The sequence below is a fragment of the Equus quagga genome, chromosome 8 (assembly GCF_021613505.1).
Source record: "Equus quagga isolate Etosha38 chromosome 8, UCLA_HA_Equagga_1.0, whole genome shotgun sequence".
In the NCBI taxonomy this organism is placed as follows: Eukaryota; Metazoa; Chordata; class Mammalia; order Perissodactyla; family Equidae; genus Equus; species Equus quagga.
The window spans coordinates 52,776,722-52,804,296 of record NC_060274.1 but is presented as its reverse complement, the minus strand read 5'-3'; positions in this window follow the sequence as shown (position 1 = coordinate 52,804,296).

Sequence of the window (27,575 nt, the reverse complement as noted above, 5' to 3'; positions counted from 1 at the left end):
GGAGATACTAGTCCCCATTTCCTGTCAGTACATCTCAATCAGGCCCATCATAAAATATTCAAAAGGGTCTAATAATTGTTGAACTGCAAAAGAAATGTTTAGAGGTCTTAAATAGGCTCCTCCCAAGACCTTTCTTAACCCCTAAGAAAAATAGCTAAAACTTATTTAGCTGTGTATATTTTCTTTTAATCTTCACAAGAACCTGTGGGATACGTACTGTTATATCCCTGTATTACAGATAAAGAAACTGAGGGTTAAAGAATGAAGAAAATTGCCCAAAGAAATATATATAGCAAGTACGTGGCAACATCTGAACTCATCAACATACAGTCTGACTCCAAAGCTTATCTGCTCAATCGCTATAAGGTGCTGCCACTTCACACTTGCCCATGTGCTCTCTAAAACCCACTAAGTATATCAAAGGATACTGGGAAGGGATGCTTTGTCAATATATAAACCAAAAATTTCTTTCCCTCAGTATTGCATTCATATAATAAGGACCATTTAAGTCTGATTTTTTTTTGCAGAAAATCTCTTTTCAGATACTTTGCTCTCTCCACTCAGAAGAAAAAAAAGGCTGTCAAATTTCAAATGGCACCTTTTATTTCTTAAAAAGTTTCTTCTCCAGGCACCCTGTTATATATCTCTGATTCTAGATTCTATCATCTTCATATTCACATCAGAAAAGGATTGTTGAATAGATGAAGCTTAAGCCAGAAGCTATAACTTTATATAGGGGCTAACTGTTGACAGTAAATATCAAATTACTCAAAATTGACTAATATTTCCTGTCTTTTTAGTTTGATGGATCATGATATTTTCTTCATTATTTTTAAAGTTAAATTTAGTCTAGCTCCGTGTCCTCGTCTCTATGAAGTTGAGAGATATTCAATCTCAGTAGTGTGGGAGTTTGTGTGTTTGTTCTAATAGGGACGGTCTTTTATCTCTTTAGGGATGTAATGTTATGGGAGATTTCTGGCTGACATAGGCAAAGATAAATTTATTGGAAGGTTATTGGAATGGGGCAAGGGCAGCAGACTCAAGACAGACAGAAATTCAGGGAGTCCTAGAAAGAAAGAAGCAGAATGCATAGCAGTCAGGACATGTATTATCATTGCTACTGCCACCAGAGTCCCTATGATGGATAGTCTCCAGACATTCTGTCCATCCTTGCCTCACTGGTTCAAGATTTACGGTCCCAGGAAAAAGCATGTGGTTGTCAGATCTTATCCTCATGCCTACCTTCTGGTTATACCAAGGTATGAGGAGAGGTGAAATCTGACTTCTGTTATGAGGACAGGCCCATGGAATCTTCCTCATGTCAAGACTAGACAAACCAGAGAAATTTTCCCAAAGAGAAACAGAGATACTGGACAAACAAATGACTATTCAAGCTGCCTGGAAAAGAGGTAATCTTTTTTTTTTTTTTTGAGGAAGATTAGCCCTGAGTTAACTACTGCCAATCCTCCTCTTTTTGCTGAGGAAGACTGACCCTGAGCTAACATCCATGCCCATCTTCCTCTACTTTATACGTGGGACGCCTACCACAGCACGGCTTTTGCCAAGCAGTACCATGTCCACACTCGGGATCCAAACTGGCAAACCCCGAGCCGCCAAGAAGTGGAACGTGTGGAATGTGCAAACTTAACTGCTGTGACACCGGGCTGGCCCCAGAGAAAATCTTTTTATACTTTAATACATCGTGGTTGTCCCTAGTATTCTAGTTTCTCAAGCTCATTGACATCCATGAAGGCAGGCAATTCAGCTACATCCTTCCCCAGTTGCAATGCCTAAGTCTTGGCAGAGGCAGAGTGTTAAGGTGTCATATTCAGCCTCCTGAGATCCCGCCACCACTGAGAGGCCTTGCTAGGGAATTGGGTTAAGCTGATCTATGCTACTTCCAAATTGTGGAAAATTTACTTCCTCTCACCCCTCTCAGTCCCAAAAAGTCACTTCAACTTTATCTCTTCCCTTCTAGATTATACAATGCTTTGTCAATTTTTTTTCCCTTTACTCTCCTAAAAATTATTGAGGATACCAAAAAAACTTTGTTTATGTGAGTTCTATCCTATTACCCTATTAGAAGCTAAAACTGAGAAAATTTTAGAGCATGAGAATATGCAAGCACACATTCTATTAGCTGTCAACATAATGATATCACTGTCATGTAGTTAATAATAAGAAATTGTTGTGACCTTGTGGACCCCTGCAAGAGCCTCTAGGGACCCCGGAGAGCCCGAGATACATTTTGAGCACCAGTGACCTAGTCTAAACTTCTAAGTGACTTTAAGCTTTTTTGAGAGATAGGAGTTTTTTATTTCGGTAGTGAGATTAAGCTCATAAAAGAAGGTTGTCTTCACGAGACTCTATTTTCAACTCCACAAATATCTGGCTACCTTGTTGGAATGGAGAGAGAAAAATACAATGAAACAAAAATAATCAATGTTTCTTCAAAATGTCTAAAACAGTGAAAATAGAATACAGTTTAATATCACTATATTGTATATTAAACTTGTTCTCCTGATAAAGCCACTGGCAGTAAAAGAAGAAACATCTGTGTTTTCAATACATAGACTGATACCAGGTAAGTAGTGTTTTGCCTCTAAAGAAACACTTAGAAAGTGTCTAAAACATGCACAATCATAATGACAAAGTCAATTATTGCTATATTGGTATATCCCTTCATTACAAGCTTTGAAATCATTCCATTTAATTACTAATGAATTGTGAACAAAATGTAATGAAGAACACTTTTTAGATTTAACAATGTTTAAAAATGTGAAACTATTGTTTCCAGTAAAACTCTATAGATTTAAGATATAATAAAACTTTTTAGATAGAGGAAACTTCATAGATATATAAGATATAGATATAAGATTCTTATTTTAAGAATTGATATACACAGGTAAATTGTGCTGTACAAATTGTTGCTTGTTTTGATATTTAACTTGGAAAGTATATGGTCATATAGGTGTTTGTTTTGATTACAGGCCAAGGAGAAACTTGCACCAAAAGCTACCAGATCACTCACATATATCTGGGAAGGAATACTTAATACATGTAAGAATCACTTGCAGCTTTTTAATTAAGCAGAATTCACCTAATAAATTGCCATACAGTTGTGGATTCAGGTATTAGACTAAAAGGAACTAGATCATAAAGAAACTATCCTTCTCAAAGTTTTGAAACTTCAAAGGGTCAATTTCAATCAGACATGATAGAAAATAATTACTCCTTGGAGGAATTTTTTCTGATCATTTTCTTTCTTTCATAAAAGGGCTGTGAATGAATTTTTCCATGGCGTGTGCTCCATAACCACATCAGGGAAGTGCCATTTCTTGAGGAATTCATAGTCTGTTTTCCTCCAGTACTTTGTTTTTGAAAAGCTACTAATAGTGTAGTTTCATGTCTCTGATCTCATTGTCTTGATTTATTAAAGACTTTCTAAATTCTTTTCTAAGATTTGAAAAAAAGATAGTAGGGCGGTACTTTTATGTCTGAAGATTAACAATGGATGATTCTTTAATCAAGGAGTAGAGGTCAAGATAGCTGCTAGATTCTCCTGGGGGCAAAACATACATGTATATACGTATAAAATATTAGCAAAGCAGAATTATATGTTTTGACAGTGTTCTTCAGCCTCTGCTTTTCTCTTGTGACGTTAATAAATATGTATTGGGATGAAAACCCCTGAAACCAAACTGAAATTAAAAATACATATATTTAACGAAAGGTAATGCATTTGCTCATGTATATTTCACTGCTTTTTAAAAAATTTAAGTCTGATGCTGCATATAATCAGTGGTTACTTGCTGGTTTCTGTATGTTTTAAAGGATTGCATAACAATTTTCACTGGCGAAAATAGAAAGATATGGGTTAACAATATTTCTATATCTCAATGCTTAGATTATTGTCAATTGTCAATTTACCCATTACCCATGTCTTTCTCACTACCAGGATATATATATATGTATATATATATATATATATATATACATATATATATATATGGTCATATATATGTATATACATCTGTATATCAGGATATATGGATATGCACACATATATCAGGATCGATTGATGGATCTATCTACCTATCTCTCTCTCTCTAACTATCTATCATCTATCTATTTCCCCTTTAACTTTAGCCATGCCTGCTTGTCTAGTGGTTAAGATTCGGGGCTCTCACTGCTGAGGCCCAGGTTCATTTCCAGGTCAGGGAACCACACCACCCGTCTGTCAGTTGTCATACTGTAGCAGCTGTATGTTGCTGTGTTGCTGAAAGCTATGCCACGGGTATTTCAAATACCAGCAGGGTCACCCATGGTGGACAGGTTTCAGCAGAGCTTCCAGACTAAGACAGACTAGGAAGAAGGACCTAGCCACTCACTCCTGAAAAAATTGGCCATGAAAGCCCTATGAATAGCAGCGTTGTCTGATGTAGTGCCAGAAAGTGAGAGGATGGTGCAAAAAGTCTGAAGAAGGTTCTGCTCTGCTGTATACAGGGTCTCTAGGAGTCAGAATCAACTCCAGGGCACTAATAACAACCTCTAAGTCTGTTTTTTTCTTATTTATGTAACCTTTTGAGGTTTAGTTCTTTCTTTCCTGCTGGCAAGCTTATATTCTCTATATAGCTTCTATAGGTACTTTCCCAGGATGGTGTTGATTTTGTTTTAATTAACAAATAATTCTTAGTGGTTTGTTTTCCACCAAACACTAGTCTCAGTGGGAAAAGGGATATGAGGGAAGGAATATGGTTATTAAAGTAAGTCATTGTATCTTCCCCCAGAGGAATTTTTATTTCTTCTTGGGAGACAAACATGCCCTGAGTGGTTTGAGAGTCTTGAGGGTTTTTGTTTTTTTGATCCCTTCATTAAATATTCTTATTATGGAAAATTTCAACATACATAAAAGTAGAGAGACTGTAATAATGAGATATCATGACTTCCAGCAATTAGCAACACTTTGCCAATCTTGTTTGTCTGTCAGCTTCTCTCTCTCACTCTCACCTTTCCCATCTCATTCCATCTCCCTTCTCTATACTAGTGGCCCCTTTCCTTGCTATAGTATGTAGTGAAGTGTTTATGAGTAAAATATGCTGTCAGGGGTTTTTAAATCATACTTTGAGAACCACCACTCAACTCTCCCTCTTTCTTCTACTCAAAGAAGCATGTGGGAATACAAATAAATGAGGGCAGGAGTATTAAAATAAAATTTTAATATTTTAAAGTTAATGTTTTGCAGTATTCCATGACATAACTTCTGACGCACTTCACATCTGGTCATACCTCATCTGTTTGTCATGATATTTACACTGACCTCGCTGTTCCAGCTGGGCTCTATCTAAATCATGTTTGTGGGTGCAGTTCAGCAGGCCTCATTTGCCTTTTGCTATTTGTGCTTTATTTCTCTAAAGCAAATCACTCCCCAGCCTTCCAGAAAGGGCGAGAGAGAATTAGAGAATTAAGCTCAACACTGATGATGTTTAAACGTTGTCTTTTCTTACTTTCGACCTCTCTCCTTGTTTTATTTACTCCTTGGATTCAGATGCTGCTGGGATAAAGTGAAATTCCAAGTTGAGATTATATTCTTTTATATAATCTACAATGGAGATGATTCCTCAAAAAACTATGTTTTTTATACCTTCTAATCTCTCACATGAACTGTGTGCCTTTTTCATTCCAATGCTTGTATGCTTAGCTTCCCAAACATACAACTGCAGAAAAGTACATGGGCCTGGCTTTCCTCAGGGCCAGAATTCCAGGTTCTGAATATTTGACTTGCCACAACCCTTCTAAGTGACTATATAGAGTTCTGTTGTTACTATTAAGAAGAGTAGTACTAATATTTCCTAGAAAACAAATTGCTAATTTTATAAATTAGTTTATAGGAAGTCATTAAGAAATGTTACTTGAGTACTTCTCTCAGTATTATGTCCTTTTTAACATCACTAATAAAACCTGTTTGTCTACATTGATGCTCAACGGTCCTTTCAATTATCTGCTATTCATTTTCTTTAACACTCTCTTGAGTGTGGCTTCAAAACTACCTTCAAATTCCTGATCTTTCCCTCACCTTCTCTGCTGATGGCAGAAAATATTCATATTTGATCTAGTAAAATCAGAGCCATTTAACAGGAACTACAACTATGCTGTTATCCATCTTGAAATCATTCTGCACCTTCACCCTCTATCATCCTGTCTTTTATCTCAGGAAACTTCTTCTGATCCTGCTGTCCACTCATGCTGCCATCACGTATGTCTAATTTGTTCATTTGGCATGACTTGATACATCAGTAAGATATTTTGAGCATTTTGAAATAGATGGACATGCTTTCAGAGATATGCTTATCAGTAGAAATTATAGTGACAAGGTACCCTGTGAATTAAGAAGATGGAATGATTACTCCCAGTGGGTATGGGGGAAGGGAATAAAGAAGACATTGTGCAATAGGTAGCCTGTCAACAGACTCTTGCTGGATAAACAGAACTGAGACACACTGAGAGGGGGAAAGTGAGTATATTAGTTTGCTGGGGCAGCCATAACAAAATAGCACATACTGTATGGCTTAAACAATGAATTTATTTTCTCAAAGTTCTGAAAGCTAGAAGTACAAGACCAAGATGTCAGCAGGTTTGGTTTCTTCTGAGGCCTCTGTCCTTGGCTTGCAGATGGCCACCTTCTCGCTGTGTCTTCACATGGCCTTCCCTCTGAGTGAGTGCATTCTTGGTGTCTCCTCCTCTTCTCACAAGGACACCAGTCATATTTGATTGGGGCTCCACCTTAATGGCATCATTTTAACTTAATCATTTCTTTAAAGACCCTATCTCCTAATATGGTTACATTCTGAAATACTGCGATTGGGACTTCAACATATGGATTTTAGGGGGACACAATTTAGCCCATAATGGGGAGGTTAGGGCATTCCAGGCAGAAGGAGAAAACAAGTAAAAGTACAAGGAAAGAAAGTGGAGAAAATCAATGAGGAATGGATATTTTCTCCATGTATATATGAAAATATATTTTTAAAATCTTGTGAGATGTACATTCTAGTAAATATTTTCTGATGTTGATAATAAATATGACTATGAATGAACTGGAAGAGTTGTCAATACCAGTACAATTTTAAATTATTTTAAAATTGTTATAACATATTTTAGGATGATGTAAAATTTGTGTTGACAAGATTAACATAGGAAAGGTTTAAAATGCTTAACTATATTTACTGGGCTTTTTGTAGTAGCTGTTTTTCTTCTATCTTGTTGAGTTTTCATCACCTCATTCGCCTTCAGAGGATGTTTATGATGAATGCATAAATGACAGGCAATCATGAGGCAAAGATACAATCCACCTTGATTTAGAAAAACCTTTTTAAGAAATGAAAAAGTGACCTATTGAATTAATATTTTGTAGACAATTTTTGCTCCCTATAGAACAAATATACTTAAATACCTATTCCAGCATCTCTAGAAGTCTAATAAACAGCTGTTAGATTCAAGCTTCTTTTAGTCATGACTAGCCAGGGACAATTGGAAGTGATAATTTGTGAGCAAAGGCTTGTCATCATATATGATTTATGAAGTCAGTATTATAAAATTATTGGTAGAGCTACTATAAAACATATATTTGTAGCTGAAACAACTGAGTGCCTCCATGCCAAGGGTTAGCCCTACTCAGCTGCACTCCTAAAAGAACTGACATCAGCCTTGTTGGCCTCAGACCTATCACAACTGTACACCCCTGAGCCTAGCAACCAGCTACACTGGGTACCAACCCAATTAAGAGGACAATTGCAATAAGAGTGTGCTAATAGGAGGGACCAAGATGGCAGAGTGAGTGGTCTTCTTCGTCTCTCCCCCATCGAATCTACAACTAATTGGACATTCACAGATTAACAAAGGATATCCAGATAGCATCTCAAGACGCCTAAGAGTCTTGTGCTACTATACATTGGAAGGCAGACAGACTTCCCCCTGGGAGGAGGTGGAAATAGGTGAAAACTCTCTGACCCCCAATCCCCGGACAGCCTAGTTCCTGCAGGAGGCTCTCTTCCAGCGGACTCCCCCATAGCATCACCACACACCAAGGGCAGGAGTGTACACTCACCAATGGAGCAACAGTGGAAACAGGTGACAGCAGCCCTACTCAAGCCCCCCGCGATTACACCTAAGCCCAGGGGAAATCCCCAGGGTCCCGCACCCACCGCAAGGGAAGGCTTTCACTCGCCATTAGTAGGGAGGCCCCACCCAGAATCCAGAATAAAGGGAAGCTCCCAGCAGGCAGATTCCCCATCATGGCACCAGACCTCAAGCTGCTGCTGGGCCCATGGTCTCCGGCACACGGGTCGGTGCAGGGGGCACCCAGACTTCCCATGGATGTGCTTGGGGACACGGTTGGAGGTCCAGCACCTGGCTCTGTGGCCCAGGGGAAGGCTCCAGGGCCCTGCACACCCCCAGCAGGGAGGGTCTATGCTCGCCATTGGCAGGGAGGCCCCGCCCAGCATTCGGAACACCAGGAAGCTCCCTAGAGCAGAATTCCCCACAAGGCAGCAGCTTACAAGCTACCGCCAGGCCCACAGACTCTGGCCATGTCCCAGACGAGGCAAGGGGCTCCCAGAGATCGTGTGAGAGTGGAGTGGGGCAGAGTGGAGCTCCAGTGAAACGACTACATAGCCCAGGGGGCAACTCCAGGTTCCTACAGCAGCCTCAGCGAAAGCCTCTGCACAGCACCAGTGGAGAGGTCCCAACTGGCAATCGCAAGGCAGGAAGGCCCTGGGGCAAAAGTAGCACAGCTAGGTGAGCTAACGACAGACTGCAGAAGATACCCATAGCTCTGCTGGGACCTATAGTGGACAAGAGTGATCTTGTGAGCTCTGTTAGGGACAAAGCGGTGATTATAGGTGATCCTGCTCCTGGCTGCTGGGAAAGCCCACAACATCGCTGCAGACCACAAGGAGGGAGCGCATCTAAGTGGGCTGCAACAGTAGGCACCAACAGCCTGAGGCCCCCTTGCGATTGCCCCCACACTGACGAGGGACCCCCACAGGACCACTGTGACTGCGAGGAGGGGTCCAGGTCCAGTCAGTAACAGCTGACAGGGTTCCCGGTTGGTGCAGTCTAAACAGCTGTCCCCCCCCCACACCAGTCGCAACAAGTGGAAGCAGCGACTAAACTTCATCTCTATGCGGAGGCACAAATCCATGCCATCAAGCAGTATGAAAGAATATATTAAATCTCCAGAGCAGAAGGAAAATGATAAGCACCCAGAAAACAATCCCAAAGACAATGAAATCTATAACCTAAATGACGATGATTTCAAAACTGCCATTATGAAAAAACTCAACGAGTTAAAAAAGAATTCAGATAGACAACTCAATGAGTTCAGGAGCTATGTCACAAAAGAGCTTGACACTATAAAGAAGAACCAATTAGAAATACTGGAGATGAAGAACACAATGGAGGAGATTAAGAAAAATCTGGACTCTCTGAACAGTAGGATCGATAATATGGAGGACAAAATTAGCAATTTGGAGGATAGGAATATAGAAATGCTGCAGACAGAGGAGGAGAGAGAACTAAGACTAAAAAGAAATGAAGAAACTCTCCGAGAATTATCCGACTCAATTAGGAGATGCAACATAAGTATTATAGGTATACCAGAGGGAGAAGAGAAGGAGAAGGGGGCAGAAGGCCTGTTCAAAGAAATAATAGCTCAGAACTTTCCAAACTTGGGAAGAGAGATGGAACTTCATGTGACAGAAACCAATAGATCTCCAAACTTTATTAATGCAAGAAGACCAACCCCAAGGCATATAGTAGTGAAACTAGCAAAAGTCAATGACAAAAAGAAAATACTAAGGGCAGCCAGGCAGAAGAAAATAACTTGCAAAGGAAACCCCATAAGGCTATCAGCAGATTTCTCAGGTGAGACCTTATAGGCTAGAAGAGATTGGAATGAAATATTCAAAACTCTGAAGGACAAAAACCTGCAGCCAAGAATACTCTACCCAGTGAAAATATCCTTCAAATACTATGGAGAAATAAAAACATTCCCAGATAACAAAATTTAAGGGAGTTCATTGCCACAAAACCTCCTCTTCAAGAAATACTCAGGTAGAACCTCATGCCTGAAAAATCAAAAAAAGGAAAGGGGTTACAAAATCCAGAACAAAGGAGATAAGCAGAAGGACAATAACACAAAGTAACAGCTCTCCATCAGGACAAAATGCAAAAGAACCGGAAAACAAGTGATAAAATGGCAACAGTAGGCCCCCATGTCTCAATAATCACTCTAGACGTGAATGGATCGAACTCTCCAATCAAAAGGCACAGAGTGGCAGGATGGATCAAAGAATAAGATCCAACAATATACTGCCTCCAGGAAACACACCTCAGCCCCAAAGACAAACACAGACTCAAAGTGAAGGGATGGAAGACAATACTCCAAGCTAATAATGAGCAAAAGAAAGCAGGTGTTGTCATACTTATATCAGACAAAGTAGACTTCAAAGCAAAACAGATAAAGAAAGACAAAGAGGGGCAGTATATAATAATAAAAGGGACGCTCCATCAAGATGACATAACACTTATAAATATATATGCACCTAACACAGGAGCACCAAAATTCATAAAGAAACTATTAACAAAACTAAAAGGAGACATCAACAGCAATACAATAATCGTAGGGGACCTCAACACCCCATTAACACCAATGGACATATCATCCAGACAGAAAATCAACAAAGAAATTATAGAATTAAATGAAAAATTAGATCAAATGGACCTAATAGATATATATAGGACACTTCATCCAAAAACAGCAGGTTACACATTCTTCTCAAGCATGCATGGAACATTTTCAAGGATAGACCATATCTTGGGAAACATAGCAAGCATCCATAAGTTCAAGAGGGTTGAAATAATATCAAGCATCTTTTCTGATCATAATGCTATGAAACTAGAAATCAACTACAAGAATAAATCGGAGAAAGGGCCAAAAATGTAGAGACTAAACAACATGCTACTGAACAAACAATGGATTATTGAAGAAATTAAAAAAGAAATCAAATATTATCTGGAGACAAATGAAAATGAAAACACACCATACCAAATTATTTGGAATGCAGCAAAGGCAGTCCTGAGATGGAAATTCATTGCAATACAGGCTCACCTCAATAAGCAAGAAAAGTCTCACATAAACAACCTCAAACGACACCTAACAGAATTAGAAAAAGAAGAACAAACAAAGCCCAAAGTCAGTGGAAGGAGGGAAATAATAAAAATTAGAGCAGAAATAAATGATATTGAAACAAAAAAGACAGTAGAAAGGATCAATGAAGCAAAGAGTTGGTTCTTCGAAAAAATTAACAAAATTGACAAACCCTTAACCAGACTCACTAAAAAAAAAAGAAAGAAGGCTCAAATAAATAAAATTAGTAACGAGAGAGGAGAAATCACAACAGATACCGAAGAAATACAAAGGATCATAAGAGAATACTATGAAAAACTATATGCCAACAAATTGAACAACCTAGAAGAAATGGATAAATTCCTAGACTCATACAACCTACCCAAACTGAATCAGGAAGAAATAGAGAATCTGACTAGACCAATCACAAGTAAAGAAATAGAAACAGTAATCAAAAACCTCCCCACATATAAGAGTCCAGGACCAGACGGCTTCTCTGGAGAATTCTACCAAACGTTCAAAGAAGATTTAATACCTATCCTTCTCAAACTATTCCAGAAAATAGAGGAAGATGGCGCACTCCCTAATACATTCTATGAAGCCAACATCACCCTGATCCCCTAACCTGACAAGGACAACAAAAAGAAGGAAAACTACAGGCCAATATCACTGATGAACATAGAGGCAAAAATCCTCAACAAAATTTTGGCAAACTGAATACAGCAATACATCAAAGATTACACACCATGATCAAGTGGGATTTATACCAGGGACACAGGGAAGGTTCAACATCCACAAGTCAATCAACGTGATTCACTACATTAACAAAATGAGAAACAAAAACCACATGATCATCTCAATAGATGCAGAGAAAGCATTTGACAAGATCCAACATCCATTTATGATAAAAACCCTCGATAAAATAGGTTTAGAAGGAAAGTACCTCAACATAATAAAGGCCATATATGACAAACCCACAGCCAACATCATACTCAATGGACAAAAACTGAAACCCATCCCTCTCAGAACAGGAACAAGACAAGTGTTGCCCACTTTCACCACTCTTATTCAACATAGTACTGGAGGTTTTGGTCAGAGCAATCTGGCAGGAAAAAGAAATAAAAGGAATCCAAATAGGCAACGAAGAAGCAAAACTCTCGCTGTTTGCAGACAACATGTTCTTATATATAGAAAACCCCAAAGAATCCATAGAAAAACTATTAGAAACAATCAACAACTACAGCAAAGTTGCAAGGTATAAAATGAAAATACATAAATCAGTAGCATTTCTATATGCTAACAATGAACTAACAGAAAAACATCTCAAGAACTCAATCCCATTCACGATCGCAACAAAAAGAATAAAATACCTTGGGATAAATTTAACCAAGGAAGTGAAAGTGAATGAAAACTACAAGACCTTCTTGAAAGAAATCAACAATGACATAAAGAGATGGAAAGACATTCCATGCACATGGATTGGAAGAATAAACATAGTTAAAATGTCCATACTACCTAAAGCAATCTACAGATTCAACGCTATCCCAATCAGAATTCCAATGTCATTCTTTACAGAAATTGAACAAAGAATCCTAAAATTCTTATGGGGCAACAAAAGACCCCAAATTGCTAAAGCAATCCTGAGAAAGAAGAACAAAGCTAGAGGCATCACAATCCCTGACTTCAAAACATACTACAAAGCTACAGTAATCAAAACAGCATGCTACTGGTACAAAAACAGATGCACAGATCAATGGAAGAGAATTGAAAGCCCAGAAATAAAACCACACATCTATGGACAGCTAATCTTTGACAAAGGAGCTGAGGGCCTACAATGGAGGAAAGAAAGTCTCTTTGGGGGCTGGCCCCGTGGCCGAGTGGTTGAGTTCACGTGCTCCACTGCAGGCGGCCCAGTGTTTCGTTGGTTCGAATCCTGGGCACGGACATGGCACTGCTCATCAAACCACGCTGAGGCGGCGTCCCACATGCCACAACTAGAAGGACCCACAACGAAGAATATACAACTATGTACTGGGGGGCTTTGGGAAGAAAAAGGAAAAAAATAAAATCTTTAAAAAAAAAAAAGTCTCTTCAACAAATGGTGCTGGGAAAACTGGACAGCCACATGTAAAAGAATGAAAATCAACCATTCTTTTTCACCATTTACTAAAACAAACTCAAAATGGCTCAAAGACCTAAAGATTAGGCCTGAAACAATAAGTCTTCTAGAAGAGAATATCGGCAGGACACTCTTTGACATCAGCTTCAAAAGAATCTTTTTGGACACCATAACCCCTCACATGAGGGAAACAATAGAAAGAATAAACAAATGGGACTTCATCAGACTAAAGAGCTTCTTCAAGGCAAGGGAAAACAGGATTGAAACAAAAAACAGCCCACTAATTGGGAAAAAATATTCACAAGTTATTTATCCAACAAAGGGTTAATCTCCATAATATACAAAGAACACACACAACTCAACAATAAAAAATCAAACAACCCAATTACAAAATGGACAGGGGACATGAACAGACATTTCTCCAAAGAAGATATATGGATAGCCAATAGACACATGAAAAGATGCTCATCATCACTAATCATCAGGGAAATGCAAATCAAAACTATACTAAGATATCACCTTACACCTGTTAGAATGGCAAAAATATCCAAAACCAAGAGTGACAAATGTTGGAGAGGCTGTGGAGAAAAGGGAACCCTCATACACTGTTGGTGGGAATGCAAACTGGTGCAGCCACTATGGAAAACAGTATGGAGATTCCTCAAAAAGTTAAGAATAGAAATACCTTATGACCCAGCCATCCCACTACTGGGTATCTATCCTAAGAACCTGAAATCAGCAATTCCAAAAGTCTCATGCACCCCTATTTTCATTGCAGCATTATTCACAATAGCCAAGTCATGGAACCAACCTAAGTACCCAGCAACTGATGATTGGATAAAGAAGATGTGGTATATATATACAATGGAATACTACTCAGCCATAAAAAAGACAAAGTCGTCCCATTCACAACAACATGGATAGACCTTGCGGGTATTATGTTGAGTGAAATAAGCCAGACAGAGAAACACAATCTCTGTATGACTCCACTCATAGGTGGTAGTTAACGTATGGACAAAGAGAACTGATAGGTGGTTGCAAGGGGAAAGGGGGGTGGGGGGAGGGCACTAGGGGTGAAGTGGTGTACCTACAACATAGCTAATAATGATGTACAACTGTAATTTCACAAGGATGTTAACTTTCATAACCTTAATTAACAAAATGTTATCATGCAAAAAAAGAAATATATATATATTTGTATACAAGCTATCAATGGTTGGTAAGCCTTGCTATAAAATTTATGCTTTTTTTTCTTGCTTCCTCTCTTTGTTGTAAGTCCTAAAGACTATGTTCAAGTATTCATCTTCTTAAACAATAAGACTCATTGTAGACCATATGATAATAGGTTTAATGTGTTTAAATTCATGCCAGATCCTTCAGTGAGTCACAAGAAAAGTTGGTAAAAGAAAATGAAAATGTATTCTGAATAATGAAATAAAACATTTCATTTTATTCCTGGTACCACTCCTACGCCCCCCTCCCCAACCCAGAATCTCTTTCCGATAAGCATCTACTCTATTGCCTTTACTTAGCAAGGAATTAAAGATGGCTGAACAGGAGGTGATATCTGTGATTCAGGGCATGACTTACATCATTCTTTCAGTTTAACAAAAAAGCTGAATTTTTATTTTAGGATTTTTGATTTCTTGGGTAATAAGCTTAAAAGACATTATTCCTTTGGAAATCAGGGGAAGATTAAGTCAAACCTAGAAAATTATTGTTTCAGGCTGGTACCTAGAGGATTAAAATTAAAAACCCAAAACTTACTTATTTGAGCAGCTTCCTGCTGTGAACATGTCTCATTTCCTACTCCTACAGCCTTCCTACTACCATTTCTCTCTATATAGGGAGCCATGGTAAGTATGGTTTTTGCTGCCCAGCATGGCCTTATTTTCCTTTTGTTCTGATAACAAAATGTATCTTTGCAAATAGTGGATAACTATTTCCTGTAGTTTGAGTGTGACAGGTCTAAGGGCAGTTTCATAAGTCAAGACTGGCCAATTAGATTGCCTGGCTCTGGTTGCCACAGTTACCGGTTTGGGGCTGAGGAAATAATGCAATCAGAACAGAAAGAAATTCATAGGAGAGTAAACTGAAATTGACTATTAAAATATTAAAAATGGGACTATGTGATTTAGACTACCTGTTTCGTTCAGTTTTAAAAATATTGAAAATGTTTATTAAATGTACCTTTGTAAACTGATAATAAACAGGCACACTTCACAAGTGAAATGGTTTCCATAGACTAGACATTGGTTGAAGACAAAAGACAAAAGGATAGAAGTAACTATATTCCCTGTGAGGAGGGAACAAAAAGAGCATTATAAATGGGGACATCTAGGAGCATCTTCTCAGCAGAGTTCATAAGTGTTTTGTATGTGTTATTAAGGTTTTACAGTATATATTTCAGGCAAAGAAGCTGAGGATAGACAGCAAATGCCAAGTGAACATAGATCAGAAGGACAGAAAATAGAGCTCCCTACAGTAGAGCAACCAACACATTTAAAGCAGAATGGGCTGTGCTCTATTGATGACAAAGTGCTAATGTAAAGACTATATCTTCATACTAGATGAGGTGATAAACACCTGCACAATAGAAAATAGGCACTGTAGGGTGAAGAGAACATTTAAAAAATTTTGTATATACAGATAAGTAAATGAAAAGCAATAGGATATATTTGAGTATATGAGCAAGTCATTTGGTTTAAAACTAATTCAGCCTGACTTTGTTTTTCCAAAACGGCCTGACATGGCCTGTTGAACATGCATTGTACATTTGCTTTAAACATTTACTGTGTCCCAAAGACAAGAATGATGCCCTTAAAGATAAGGATGTGGCTTCCCCCTATATCAGCATTTCCTTAAGGATAAGCATCTCTTCCTGGGAATTAAGGATTAATTACCAACCTGTCGTGATTACCTTGTGACCACTAACCTGATGGCCACTGACCTGTTATGCCAGCTAAGCATCTCATTACAGTAGTAAAAGATGTATTCCTGTCATATGTGATGTATGCTCTTTGTTCCAAGATGGTATATGACCACTCTGTATGCCCCACTTTTTTGGTACCCTTCCTTCCTTGGGGGAGGAAGTCCCTAGACTATAGTCCTCAAACCTGGCTCATAATAAACTTACCCTAATTTTGATTTATAGATTGATTATTTGCATCAACAAAACCCATACCTAAATTATTATAGTTAAATATAGCTTTTTTCAATTGAGCCTCTCACAGTAAGTCTCATGCCAGGAATGCAGGATAATGTAATGATTAGAGTCAATGACCACTAGATTGAGATATTAGAAAAAGATGTTAACATGATAATTGGGCTGTGGTGGTTAATTCTAGCAGGATTAAAATTAGCCTGAGATGTTTTACTAAAATAAGAACATACCAGGAACTGATACCTGGTCAAAATATAAATCATACTGACTAATAATTTTGCTTTGTAATCATGGGGTTGAGGAGTTTGCATGCAATTTATATCAGCTTGTCAGTGTTAATTATTGATAACAGTGAGATTGATGATTTGCAACTGGTCTTAATGAGGCACCTTAAAGGCTCTATAAAGACTGATTACAAAATAAGAATATTCCTACAGCACCAGCAGGATATAAGAAATGCTGGTTGAGACTCTATTTAGGCTTCTTGGTTCTTGTTCTGTACACATACCAGCAATTCCTGATCTAAGGGAGAAAGTGCATCCAGAGTGGTCTTTCAAAAGAAGGCAGTTGGAACTTACACTTCTGGATTGGAACTTGTCCTCTCTAGGTTCATTGGCTGTGATGAGTATCCTTATTTTAATGATGTTGCTATATCCTTTTCCTGTAATAAACTTTAGATTTGCAAGTATTGTCATGTTAAGTATTCTTTAGCAATTGAGTACAGGTCTCATTAGCACAGTTGGTTTCAAAAAAGAGACTCATTAGAAGAGCACTGACTCATTGTTAAACAAAAATATGACTAAACCATTATTTAGAAATAAAAATGAGGATTCCGTAAAGGGGAGTAAAATGAACCATTGATGCTGTATGGCTGCCTAACAAAAGTTTTGGAATCAGTTACTGATAATAAAGTTTCCCAGTAGAATCTGGAAATGATAGAACCTGAACATCAGGAGCTATCAAAATGGATTAAGAGGAACTTAAAATTGATAGCAAATTGACTAAAGCTTCAGTTCTATGGTTATGTCTTTCAGCACAATTCAAAGCAGAAGTAGGTTTGGAAAATCTTTCGTTTGAGCTTTGCCATTGTAATTGCGGGCCCTCCAGGGCCAGTTCAGCTGACGCCATCTCTTATCAGAGTGATTAAGAATTGCCTTTCAGGGGCCGGCCCCGTGTCTGAGTGGTTAAGTTTGCACACTCCACTGCAGCGGCCCAGGGTTTTGCTGTTCGGATCCTGGGCACAGACATGGCACCACTTGTCAGGCCACATTGAGCCGGTGTCCCATATGCCACAACTAGAAGGACCTGCAACTAAGATATACAACTATGTACCAGGGGGATTTGGGGAGATAAAGCAGAAATAAAAAAAAAAGATTGGCCACAGTTGTTAGCTTAGGTGCCAATCTTTAAAAAAAAGAAAAAAGAATTGCCTTTCAGGAGTCAGACCCATGGCCTAGTGGTTAAGTTCAGCATGCTCCACTTCGGCAGCCCAGGTTTGGTTCCCAGGTATGGACCTACACCACTCATCAGTGGCTATGCTGTGGTGGTGACCCACATACAAAATAGAGGAAGAGTGGCAACAGATGTTAGCTCCAGGTGAATCTTCCTCAGCAAATAGAAAGAAAGAAAGAAAGAAAGAATTGCCTTTCAGAACATCTGCAAAGTCACAGAGCCAGAGCATTTGCAAAAGAAGAAATCTTGACCTGAAATGACAGCAGAACCAAAGATCCTCCTTCCTGTGGAACCCAAGGACTGGGATATGACTGACTGGAACTGAAAGTAAGACTCTTATCAGAAGCAAGGGGTCCCTCATTCAGGAGGACCTGGCATTAAAATTCCTTCCCCATCTCATCAAAAATGTTTAGAACCTTATAATAAAAGTTTAGAAGTTCATCATAAATGTTTAGACCCTGTCATAAATGTATAAGCCTTACCATAAATGCTTGAAGCCCACCAATCAAAACCTGTACCACCAGCATTTCCACATGCCAGCCTGTTCTCCCTAACCTCTTAAATTTTGCCCCAAGTACTGAATCAGGGAGACAGATCTAAAGGCACACACCTGCTGTTCTCCCTGCAGATCAATCTCGTGGAATAAAACTGATCTCTTTTCCCAAAGGCTGATGCCACAATTAATTGGCCATTATTGTGCATTGGGCAAATGAGCCCTAATTTTGTGAGTTAACACTCTCTCAGGAAGATGGATCTTGAGAAACTACAACATTTGAGACTAATTATAACTATAATGGTAAAGTGGAGAAAATTCCTAACAGAAAGAAGAAATCCCTGGTATAAACATAAAGAACAATACAGTGAAATAATCAAGTTGTAACCCTGGGCCCATTTAGAGCCAGTTTGAACAGACCTCCATCTCTGATTAACAAAAATGATTAAGGATTGTCTTTCAGAAAAACTGCAAAATCATGCAGCCAGGGCATACAAAAGGAAGAAATCATGACCTGAAATGACCTCAGAACCAAAGATCCTCCTTCCCACAGAACCCAAGGCCTGGGACATGGCAGGAACTTGAAAGCAGACTCTGATCAGAAGTGAGGGGTCCCATATTCAGGAAGATCCAGTGTTAAAATTCTTTCTCCACTACATGCAAAATGTTTAGAGCCCTGTCATAAAAGTTTAGAGCCTCACCATAAGTACCTGAAGCCCACCAGTCAAAGCCTGTCCCACCAGTGTTTCTGCATGTCAGCCTGTTCTCCCTAACCTCTTAAATTTCATCCCAAATTGTGAATTGGGGAGACAGATCTGAGGGCACATGCCCCCTGTCTCCCTAGAGATCAATCTTACAGAATAAAAACCTGATTTCTCCCCTCAAAGGCTGGTGCTTGTTTATGTGCATCAGCCAGAGAACTCCAATTTTTGGCAGCAACAAAATCACTTTGTGGAACATTACAAGCAACTCTCTGATGAACTCTTAAAATGACTCCTGAGAATTTTAGAACAAAAGGCTTTGTCTGTGACTTTAAACACTTCTGAGTAAAGGGGAATGTTTGGGGTTAACTGGATCCTCAGTTGGTGGCTCCTTTTCAGGGGATGATTGTGTTATTGTGATTTATAATAAAAAATATATATTTGGTCTTTGTCCCAGTTCCTGGCACAGAGCTCCTAAAACCCATGGGATTTCCTAAGCGATGAGAGTGATAAAGGTGTCTTTTGTTATGTTAATGAGGTGACATTTGGGATGCCCCTAAGTCACCTAAGGATGGTGGCTTGTTACCAGGGGAAACAACCATGTGATTAGAGGATTAGAATTTTCAGTCTCGCCCTCTGCCTCCCAGGGAGTGGAAAGGGGCTGGAGATTGAGTTCAATTGCCAACAGCCAGTGATTTAATCAATCTTGCCTGTTTAATGGAGCCACCATAGAAAACCAAAAGGATGAGGTTTGGAGAACTTCCGGGTTGGTGAAGACATGGAGATTTGGGGAGAGTGGCATGCTTACCAGAGCTCCGGGCCTTTTCCCCAGAGCTTGCCCTATGTGTCTCTTCTATCTGGCTGGTCCCGAGTTATATCCTTTTATAATAAACCAGTAATCTAGTAAGTAAAATGTTTCTCTGAGTTCTGTGAGCTGCTTTAGCAAATTAGTCAAACTCAAGTGGGGGTCATTGGAACCTCTGATCTATAGCTGGAGGTCAGAAGCACAGGTGACAACCTGAATTTGTGATTGGCATCTGAAGGCAACAGAGGAGGGGAACTTTGCCCTGTGGGATCTGGTGCTCTCTCCATGAAGATTGTGTCAGAATTGGGTTGAAGCATAGGATACCCAGCTGGTGTCAGAGAATTGCTTGGCGACATGGGGAAAAACCCCAACATATTGGAAATTGGTGATCAGAATTTTAATGGTTCACAAAGATGCTCCTAGTTTACTAGGATGGATTAAGGGAGGGGTCCATCACATATACCCAGAGAAGAGCAATTGTCCTGCTTCTCCCTTGTCATATAGATGAACACTATTACTGTGTAAGGAGAAAAGAGTAAAATCTGGATAAAAGTTGAAATGTATGACAAAAATTTATACTTTGGTGGCCTCTCCCTTAAATGAATGTATAATTGGATATAATAATGGAATGGTACACATATAATGGTATGGTTATAATGTGGGAATGAAAAAGCGAGCCCTCTCTCATTTGGGATCAATGCCTGTTAAACCATGTAACCAGGTAATTAGGCTATGTCCTCAAGATGTTTGAGATTCTAAAATAGCAGAGACAGAGTATATTCATTTACTGGGGAAGCCATAACAGAACACCACAAACTGGATCGTTTAAACAATGAAATTTATCTTTTCACCGTTCTGGAGGCTATAATTCCAAGATCAAGGTGTCAGCAGTTTGAGTTTCTTCTGAGGCTTTTCTCCTTGGCTTGCAGTTGGCTGTTTTGCTGTGTCCTCACGTGGTCTTTCCTCTGTGCATGCACATCCTTGGTGCCTCTCTGTGTCTTCAAATTTCCTCTTCTTATAAGGACACAAGTCAGATTGGATTAGGTCTCAACCAAACAGCCTACTTTAACTTAATCACTCTTTAAAGGCCCTATCTCTAAATACAGTCATATTTTGAGGTACTAGGGAGTAGGTCTTCAAGATAGTAATTTGGGGGGACAGAATTCAGTCTATAACATGTGGCTTCTTATCTATTATCTATTGTGTATTTGAAAAGGTAAATTTTATTGGAAGAAACAAAGCAATTACACTATACTATTTGATTTATATTATAACCATATATTCAGAATATGACATGATACTCCTACATAATATAATACAAAGATCATCTGCAAAGTTAATATTATGGAACCTAATAAAACTTGTTGAAGATTAAATGCATTGGGAGATTGAATTAAAACTCCTCAGGATGTTGTCCCTATGAAGGAGAATTGGCCTGAAGAAGATTTACATGTGATTAATCATAGATTGATTATGGTTCTTAATTTCTCAGTAGATGTGTACCCTAAAGTGCAGGTGTATGTAAATCAAAAAGAAAAAACATTGTAAAGTTAATACAAAACTACGAGAAAGAGAAATTTTCCTGCCTCTCCCTTGTAATACAGGTGAAGACTATTACTGTGTAAGGAGCAGAGAGTATTACTGAATGGTTCAGTTCTCTGTTTAAATCTATACCAGCTCCTCACTGGTTTTTACAAATGCTTGGAATATGTATGTGATTTTAACTCTTTATGGACTCAATATAATTATACAATGTTGTAAGATAGGTGATTGCTGTCAAACTAGAGTGATTGTTTTCTCATAACAGGGCCATGACCAAGATCGGGGACATAGACAGCACTGTGAGGGTTAATTCCAGCAAGTCAAGAATTAGCCTGACCTGTTTTATTGAAATAAGAAATATAACAATAGGGTTAATAGTGTTGATTGCAGGGCTGGCCCTGTGGCCAAGGGGTTAAGATCATGAGCTCCACTTCGGCAGCCCAGGGTTTCCCCACTGGGATCCTGGGTGCTAACTTAGCACCACTCATCAAGTCATGCTGAGGCAGCATCCCACATAGCAGAACTAGAAGGACCTGCAACTAGAATATACATCTTTGTAGTGGGGAGCTTAGGGGAAAAGAAGAAGAAGAAAGAAAAGATTGGCAACAGATGTTAGCTTAGGACCAATCTTAAAAAAAATACTGTTGATTGTAAGGAGTTTCTGCGAGGTTATACCAGTTTGTCGGCATTGTCTATTGATAACAGAGAGGTTGATGATTTACATGTAGTTTCAGTAAGACCTTCCCAGGTTTATGCTTTTGGGGCTGGTTATGTAGCAAGAATATTCTTACATAACCAATAGTGTATAAAATACCTTAGCCAAGACTCCATTTGGGCTCCCTGGTTCTGAGATGTTCTGTTATATACACTGGTGATTCCTGATCCAAGAAAGAAAGTGCATTCATTGTCATTACAGAGGGAGAACAATTGAGGCTTGCTCTAAGGCATATCTTTACTTCAATGATATTGCTGTATTATTGCTTTACCTGCAGCAAATTACAGCTGCATTTCATTTCAGCTCCTATGAATCTTCTGTAGTGATCAAATCCTATTTAACTGCCACTCAGTGCAAGAGAGTAAGCTATTATTGTTAGAGAATAAGATATTTATATAAGAAGGAAATCAAATAAAATGAATATTCATATTACTCATATATCACTTAATTTGGGCCTTCATTTTACAAATATATAGGATTAAGGTGACACTTCATAGTGCCTAAGAAGTGTCATACAAAGCATGTACAAGTCATTGTTGATATCTTATCATTCCTTAGTATTTGAATAAGTTTTTAAGATAGTTAGCTTTAATGGCTGTTCTTTTGCCAAACAAAGTTTGCTGAGAATATTAATGGAAGCTGTAGCAACTAACTCTATAATCTTCAAATTGTCAGTAACATTTAAGATATCATAGCAAATAACATCTGCTAATATCAGAAGACAACTTGTAAGAGATGAAAACTAGGATTCAGTAAGTAGAGACTTCCCTATGAAGTAGAAACACATTGAAAAAGGAGTCAGGAGAAATGGTTCTAGTCCTTCCCATTCCACTCACTAAATAGGGGCCCTTAGCACGAAACTTAATCTTTCTGGATCTCAGTTTTAACTGTAAACTAGGTATGTTGGGCTGCATGATTTCTGTTTCCTCTGGGTCTCGAACACTTAGATTCAATCATGTCGGGTAATAAATTGCCTAAAAAACACCTAACCTTAAAATTGTAAATTAAGGGGGAAATTTAACATAAATTTAGAGGAAACTCCAGGAAAGCTAAGAAGTTAAAATTCTTTTAAATGTTTTGGAATGTCTATTTTTCTCCAAGTCAAGATTTGTTATTTAGAAGAATATACTATGGAAATAAGTTAAATTAAGAAAATAATAATAAAGGTATCTACCATTTTTTTTAATGCCAGACTGTGGTAAAATTTTACATACACTCTGATTAATCTTCATAATAGTCCCTCAAGGAAGTTATTACTATTACTATTTCTATTTTATAGAAGAAAAGAGCAAAGTTCAGAGTGTTTAAATAACTTCCCTCAGATCAGGAAAGATGAAGATCAAAAAAGATTATAACTACTTATAAATTGTAGCGATGTATAGAATGACATATTTGAGCTGTCTGAAAAAAACTACTGTTGAAAGGATAATTCTGAAAAATATGCAAAATAGGTATTGAAAGAACTGAAACTTGAGATTGTCTTTCTGGTTTTATATAAGAACAAACATTGCAAATATTTTGACAAATTAGCCACAATGATTTCCAGGTTCTTGGCTCCTACTTTTTCATCTTTTTGCTACAATGTCTATTCCTTTTGCATACAATTTCTCACACAGAGAGAATGTTTCAGCCTGACTCCAGTCCTTCTCTGCTCTCATACAGTTAGTTTTGCTTTATGTCATTTCTGTCTGCTACTTTACTTACCTCAAACATGTTCAACTCCAATTTCATTTACATCTTCCAATGCTATCTCTTCTGAATACCCATTAGGCTGAGAAAGCTCTATATCTGCATAAAGTTCTTGTCCACTCACTGTTAAGAACCACTGCTTTCAGGAAATAAAAAATTGTAAGACTTTCTTCTCTGGAAATAGAATAGACTAGATGTTTGGAGATAGACTTCTGGTATACAACATCTAAAAATACTGGATAAAATATTAAAATGATCATCTTAAAAGCATGACCAAGTGAAAAGATAAACAAAGAATATAATGGGAATCAAGAAAGTTCTAAACCAGAGAAGTAAAAAGGTAAAGAATACAGGATACTTTTTGAAAAAATATGCTCATTCTTGGAGGCCCAGATATTGGATTTTTTTCCTTTTTTTTTTTGAGGAAGATTAGCCCTGAGCTAACATCTGCCACCAATCCTCCTCTTTTGCTGAGGAGAATTGGCCCTGAGCTAACATTCATGCCCATCTTCCTCTATTTTATATGTGGGGTGCCTGCACAGCATGGCTTGCTCAGTGGTGCACATGTCTGCACCTGGGATCTGAACTGGCAAACCCTGGGCCGCCAAAGTGGAATGTGCAAACCTAACTGCTGCACCACTGGGCCGGCCTTGACATTGGATTTTAATGGAGTTGTTCCTGAAGCACAGAAATCAAAGACCTGTGCCTACAGTAGACCCACCACAAATAAAACCTAAAAAAAGCCTTAATAAAATCCATAAGGGAGATAGAGTTTGAAGGTTGAGTCCCATCAAGTTAGAGGCACTTGGGAACTACCTTGGACTTTTCACAGGAACAGTTTCAGAAAGTCATAAAACCAAGCCTTTTCAAGTTCAATTCCTGGCAATATTGAATCAGAGTCTTTACAATGTATTATCCACGGTGTCCAAAGTTTTTAATCAATAATCAGTAGACATATAAAGGAAGTGGGAAGCAGTCAATAAAAATCAAACCCAAAATGGCACAAATGTTTGACTTAGGAAACAAATACTTCAAAGTAGCTACAATAAATATGTTAAAAGAATGAAAGGAAAATATGTTCAAATTATTAGTGAACAATATGGTCTTAATTAGTAAATTATAGGAAATTTCAACTGACAAATGGAAACTATAAAGTAAATCAAATGGAAATTTTAGAAATAGAGTGAAATAGTTGCTCTTAGCAACAATGGGTCCACCGACCATTGGCAGGACATTCATAGTTGACTCAGTGAGTAAACAGTCGTCAAGTGGACATCCATGCTCACCACCACACAAGAGAGTAAAGACTTGCTCCCTATCAACCTATCACTGTGAAAGAACTTTAATCAAACAATGAGCTGAGCACATACACAGGGATTACATCCCCGTTCTTAAACACAAAGAACAAGAGAACAGTTAGGTCTGGAACTCCTAAGTTAGAACAACATTCTTTTCTTTTAAATTTTATTGCCGTAAGAACAGTTAACATGAAATCTAACCTCTTAGCACAAAGTTCTTTTTACTTCATTTTATCTAAAAGGAGCTGATCCATCTCCATGAGCAAAAAGAATCTGAGAACTGAGCATATTTCAACAATGTTTAGTGCTATTACAAAAATCAGAAAAATAACCTAAGAATTTTAAGAAGACATCATAGGATAGGGCAAAAAATGCTAGAAAAGAATTAGAGGACCTGAATTTTGGTCGTAATTCATCTATTTATTAGCTGTGTGACTGTAAAGACCTGAGAGATGAATGTTTCTTCTCTGTGAAAGTATAGCAATTAACTTGATTTCTAAGATCTCATTCAGTTTTAACACTCAATGATGTGTACTTAATGCCCTGTATATCCACTGCTCTTTCATTGTCAGGAAAATGCCTTTGTTATCTTCTCTGGACTTGGTTGGCTTGTCCAGAGAAGGAGATGGCAGACTGGGAAGGGCTGAGACCTGGAGCTACACTGACCCGTTATTTATTATATTCACCATTTAGAATCAGGACTAGTTGGAAGAAAGGAGAAAAACTTCCAGGCAATTAGACTTTGCAACAAAAACAGATTCTCACCCAAGAAAACATTTGCAAGAGGAATCCAAGCTGAGGTCATGAGGCTAGGGTAGGCAAAAGCTAAGATTGGAGAACTCAGAATGAGGGTATATTCAGGGATCCCATAGGTAGGCTGTCAGCTGTTACCTGGTTACAGAGCAGTCTGGCAGGCAGTAATGGAGCATCAGCCACCAGGCTGTGAATCAGAGGCAGGATCAGGGGAGGATGCCTTGTAAGCACAAGGCAAGATATCTCTCCTAGAGGAGCTGGACATAAAGGTGTGGGCTTAGAGGTGCCAGCAGGGGAAGTAAGAAGTCTCCAGAGGCATAACATCAGCTGCTCCTCTCCCCTGAGTTCATAAATACTGGCCAGAGAGCTACCCTTGACGCTCAGGAACCAGCCTTCTAATTCCAGGTTCTCACTGATCCTCCTGGAGGGAAGAGTATAAAATTGGCAGGTAGGGTCACTGAAAATGGAAGAAGCAACTGTTTGGTGTTACCTATTTGATCCTCACCTTTCTCCATCTGCTGTTGTACTGCGGTGGCAGTGTGTTGCTGTGATGCTGAAAGCTATGCCACCGGTATTTCAAATACCAGCAGGGTCACCCAGGGTGGACAGGTTTCAGCAGACCTTCCAGACTAAGACAGACTAGGAAGAAGGATGTGGCCACCCACTTCCAAAAACACTGGCCTTGAAAATACTATGAATAGCAGTGGAGCATTGTCTGATACGGTGCCAGAAGGTGATAGGATGGGGCAAAAAGACCAGACAGGGTTCCATTCTGCTGTACACAGGGTCACTAAGAGTCATAACTGACTAATGGGCACTAACAAAGTTTTAAAATATAATTTTACCTGCAAATATATATATATATGTATTTTAAATTTTCTTGTGTTTGTTGTATTCTTCTCTTCAAAATTCCTTGACTTTGACAAAAATAATTTCAAAAGAATCTTTTGGTAACCTTTAAACATAAGTAGAGTTGAAGATTACACACGAGTTCAGTTATAAAGAGTATCCCTTATGGTGAGGCAAGAGATTAATATCCAGCCTGAAACTGAAAATCTAAACAGTTAATAAGTGGTAGCAGTGCAGGTTAAAGTATTAAACAGCCATTGGACTGTCTCCTGGGAAGAGATGAACATTAAAGGCCATCTTGGCTCCATCCTTGGTTCTGTTCTTTAGGTTAATATGTCCTCTGCCATGATTCCTAAGAAACCTCTTGGTAAAGATTTCATGTGTCTAAAGCACTTAACCCCATGTACAGATTGAAATTGTGTTAAAGTAACTAGAAAAACCTTTGTAATTCTCTCAGATGCCCAAACAAGTATTACATTTAGCTTTTCTCTGCCAACAAATCCATTCTGTTGACTGAGTTTTCAGAAGGAAGTTCAAAAATTCCAGAGTTTCTAGAAAGAAGCATATGTCAATATGGTTATATAATGCAGCTCAGTTATTTCCACACAATTTTGCTCAGTCCTTTTGTCACTACAAAAGATGGCAGAAAAGGAACTGGCATCCACTGTCTTTTTTTTTTTTACATCATAAGTATACACAATTTTTATTTGTCAATTATACCTCAATAAAGCCCTAATGGAAAACAGTTAAAGATATTGATATTGGTATCCTCAACAAGAATCCAGTTATATCATCCTCCAATGAAGCA